Source organism: Phalaenopsis equestris, unplaced genomic scaffold (assembly GCF_001263595.1).
Source record: "Phalaenopsis equestris unplaced genomic scaffold, ASM126359v1 Scaffold000532, whole genome shotgun sequence".
Classification (NCBI taxonomy): Eukaryota; Viridiplantae; Streptophyta; class Magnoliopsida; order Asparagales; family Orchidaceae; genus Phalaenopsis; species Phalaenopsis equestris.
The window spans coordinates 60,810-65,822 of NW_018164972.1; positions in this window are offsets into that span (position 1 = coordinate 60,810).

Consider the following 5,013-nt stretch of genomic DNA (forward strand, 5'->3'; position numbering starts at 1 on the left):
CTGACACCTTGTCTTGATTCTGTTGTAACATAAACTGCTCATAAAAAACTGTATCTCTGCTGATCACCATCTTCTTTGCAATCGGATCCCAAAACTTGTATCATTTCACACCTTTCTTGTAGCATAGAAAGATGCACTTCTTGGATTTTGCATCTAGTTAGGATCTTTCATCTCCAGGTACATGCACATAAGCAGGACATCCAAAAATCCGTAAATGATCAATATGATCAAATTTAACTGGATTACCTGTCCATACTTCTTTTGCGACCTTGCCACCCAATGATGCTCGAGGTGATCTATTGATGAGATGGCATGCCATATTCACAACCTCTGCCCAGAAACTCTTAGGAAGCCCTGCATTCAGTCTCAAGCACCTTGCCCTTTCAGTTAAGTACTTGTTCATCCTTTCTGCCACACCATTTTGCAGTGGTGTCTTGTGCACTAAAAAATAACTCTGAATCCCATGCTCCTTACAGAACTTCTGAAACTGCAAATCTGTGTTCTTTGACATTATCGGAGCTCAAATACTTGATCTTTCTGTCAGTTTGGTTCTCCACCTCAGCTTTCCACAACGTGAATTTAGAGAAGACTTCAGATTTCTGTTTCAAGAAATACACCCAAACTTTCTTGGAGAAATCATCAATAAAGGTAATGAAATACTGAGATCCTCCCAATGACAACTCCCTAGTAGGGTCCCATATATCAGAATGCACATAATCAAGAATCCCTTCAATTTTATGTTTTCCAGCCATAAATCTGACTCTATTCTGTTTTTTGAAGAATACAAAACTTACAAAGATCAAGCTTACAACTTTTAACACCATGCAGCAGGTTTTATCTATGCAATTCGGCCATCCCATGTTCACTAAGATGACCCAAACACATATGTCATAGCTTTGTACTATCATCATCTAACTCTACAGAATGAACTCCACCTACAACTGTAATCCCTAACAGTCTGTAGATATTACCTTTAGTCAACTTTCCTTTCATCACAGTCAGTGCACCCTTAACAATTCTGATGGTTTCTTTATCCTCATCAGCCTTAGGAATAAAATCATTTCTGTGTAGAGTGCCCAAGGAAATCAAATTCTTCTTCAGATCTGGAATATATTTGACATCACATAACATTCTAATTGTGTCATCATACATCTGAATTTTGACTTCTCCAATACCAATAATATTGTAGTGCACTCAAATAGTCTGAGCCAGAATTAGTCCACCTGTATGAAGTAAACCACTCTCTGTTAAGTGTTATGTGATAAGAACACCCAGAATCAAAAATCCATACATCTGTGAACTGAGTTGATGAAACTGAGAGCATATCACCATCACTGTAATCTGAATTTTCATTCTGCACCACATTCACAGACTTCGATGAAGTATCACCTTTCTCCCCAGTCTGTTTCTTAAGCTTTGGACAATCTCGCTTCATATGACCTGGCTCCTTGCACTTGTAGCAATGAATTTCCTTTTTGCCTCTAGACTTTGATCTGGAATTTCGCCTTCCAGAACTCTCCTTCTCTTTCTTCCTTCCACGATCCTGCTTACCCTTAACATATAAACTTTCACCGTGAGAGCTTTCTCCTGCATTCTGCTTCCGCTGGTTGTGAGCCAACAACGCTGCAGTAATCTCATCCACTTTGATAGTATCTTTTCCATATGTCAGAGTAGTCACCAGATGTTCATAAGAAGAGGGCAACGAACACAACAAAATCATTGCTCGATCTTCATCTGCTCGATCTTCATCCTCCTCACATCAAGCCATGATAAATTAGTGATTATTTGATTGAAGCCATTCACGTGCTGCGCCAGATCAGAACCTTCATGCATCTTCAGCCCATACAACTTTTGCTTCAGATACAACTTGTTCGTCAGAGATTTTGCCATAAACTGAGTTTCCAATTTCTTCCAAACTTCTCTTGGAGATTGCAGATTTATCACGTGGTACATAACTTCATCTGCTAGGCATAGTCGTATCTTCGTTGTCGCTTGCTGTTGCAATTCTTCCCAATCTTCATCCTCCATGACATCTGATTTTGTTGCCCGCAGAGCTTTCAAGATTCTCTGTTGCGCCAACATATCTTTCACCCTGGTTTGCCACAATCCGAAGTTACCAGTTCTGTCGAACTTCATCACCTCGAGTTTTGCACCATAAAATGTCATCTGAAAATTATTCCTGCAAAAAATTTCTCTTTTTTTGTGAAAAGAAAAAAAATTGAAATAGCCCCAGCCTCCCGCCGGGGAATATTCATCTAGTAGAAATAAAAGATTGAATTCCTCCGCAACAAGTATTTCAACAATAATAGAAGCTATTTTATTCCTTTATTCTCGGCCATCGATTGACAACGCTCCTTCCTTTTCTTCCCGGAATCACCTCCTCGCGCAGGAGATCGATACTGTATCACGATCCAACTGTTCGTCGGCTCCTGTATCGCTATTCGCTGTTTTGCAAACTCCTCGATCTTGCCCGTCGATCCGCAGAAGCCTCGCACACGTCACCCTGAATGCCTCGCAGAAGAATTGCAGAAGAACACCGATTTGTGCTTATCGCAATTATGCTTCTCCCTCCCACGATTCTCCTCTTCCGCGATTCTCTTTCCATTGTCGAAACAACAACTTCTTGGCGATCCTTCCCGACGCCCAAATCAGAAATTCCTTCTGTGCACAGAAATCTTTCCCGGCAGCCTTCAGCAAGAAAATTTGCTACTGTCGATCGAGAAGTTGATCTGTCCTCCTGACAGCCTTTTGCGCCGAACTATTCTTCTCTGCCCTCGAACCTGTCTCTGATGCCACTTGTTGAGAAAATTAGGACGAAGAAAAATAGTAATCGACACAAATCCAGAAGAACACGAAGATTTAACGAGGTTCGGCAAAGATGCCTACGTCCTTGGGAGCAGCGCGGCGAGTTCCTTTCAATACTCAGAAAAGAGGTTACATAATTCAGGGATACCTCCTGGGGTTACTAACAGGTCTATTTATAACCCCAGGAGTAAACTCTAGGCACAATATTTAATTACAACATTACCCCTGTACCATACCGCGGGGCTTTGCCCCCGCACCCCAACCCACGTAACTTCCATTTGGATAGATTCTTCCGCTCCGCTCCGCTCCGCTTCGATCCAGCGTCTGTCCCGATATGGTATATGAGTCATACCATAACACAATCTTCCCCTTTCCGTGAACAAAAGCTGCATCTCCTTTATTCCCTCTTCCCGCATCTACTATCTCACTGAACAACATAACTAAAAAGGAAGCTTGGAATCTTGCCAAAGGTAATAATTCCTTCTTTTGCACTCATTAATGGAGCTGGGCCCTCCTTCCTTCTTTGTTCATGAAATTCCAGCGAGAATTAGGAAGAGACGGCAAGCATAAATTAGACATAGACATACATGTAAAGGAAATTACCTTAAATCCAATTTAATCAATTTCCAGATTTGTCGAAACTGTCAAATTGAAATAGTTGACCGAGCTCCAAAATACCCAAAATCATGGTGGAAAGCCTTCACACCATAAGAACCACAACCCACCACGTGAAGAATGTCTTTTTCAGACAAATCTCTAAAATTGAACCACTCGAGAAGTTTAAGACACCCAATCTCGATTTGCACAAAGGTCTCATCACTCGACCGACCATGTAGCTGCTTTCTAGTCGGTCGTCGCCATTATCAAGATTTCTGACGCATTCCCGTGTTGTATATTCTTCACTGCACTGATACCTCAAACTCTCATGACATGAATAATCCCTTCCTTTAGTGAGTTCAAAAGTTTATTCGTGTCTCATTTCGTTAATGTGCCAATATCACGAAAGAATTCACAGTCTCTCCTCCATGTTAGATAGAAGGAAGGAGAAACCCTTCATTCATATACATTAAGATTATAGCGGGAGATGCTAGAAACATAAAACTTTGAACTTGTAATCGCTTAAACATCCCTAATACAAGGAGATAATTTCAAACAGATTAAATATGTCTTGGGACTGTGCGAGGCGAGTTTGATGGTTGACTTTTTAGAGATGGCCAACGACCATATTGTCGCTGAAGAATTGGCGCTCCATGATCGAGAGGAGGCCAAGAGGGTCGCTGCAAACCCCTAATCATAGAGAAATAGGCCAGTGGATGACGGTTGGTGGGCTAAAGATGGAATATTCAAACTATTACCTAAACAATATTTGTGATTGAACAATCTCTCAGGTAAAATTTTCTTTCCATAGTATCCATCTTTTCTCTTATGACCTCCTTCCAAGTTCTATTCTCAAGCGCATTAAATAGAGTTTGTGGACTGAAATAGGGTTGATATTGATGTTGATTAAAAAATTATAAAGAACGTAGGACTAAACTATATGATATAAATGAGTAATAATTGATTGATCAATACCACCTAAAAATAATTCCAACTTATGGACTTGCTAGAAATCTGAGTTAGGTTTGTACCTTTTTATATGATTGAAGGAGTACAATTGGTGCAAAACTTAGGCTTTGTTCGACGCAGCTACAGCTTGTAAGGTTTTCAGCTGCAACTGCGCTGCCCCAGAAAGCTGTTGCGGGAAAACTAACTGCATGTTTGGGACAGCTGTGTGAAAACAGTTGTGAGATTGCTATTTCAAAAAAAAATTACCGTTCAACCTCTATTTATTAAAGTTGTTTAAAACAAAACTATGAGAACCACATATTTGACACTTCAGAAACAGAAATTTAAGAAGATTTGTGCAATTTGAGAAGATTATCAATTTTGATAAAAAATTGAGAAGATTTGTGCAATTTAAATTAATGTTTCTCTATAACTACATCCAACAAAATGATTAATTTAACAAATTTCAACCGTTTTTTAACATAATTACAATATTTAAACAACCAAATGAGACCTTAAAGAAAGAGTGATGAGACAAAGCAAATAGCAAGAATATGGTCTTTTAACAGTATGTAGATAAAGTAGAGGGAAAATGAAGATATTGTTTTATTAAGCGGTTTCTGTGAGCGGTCTAAAGATCACAAGTGCATATCTACATATAAT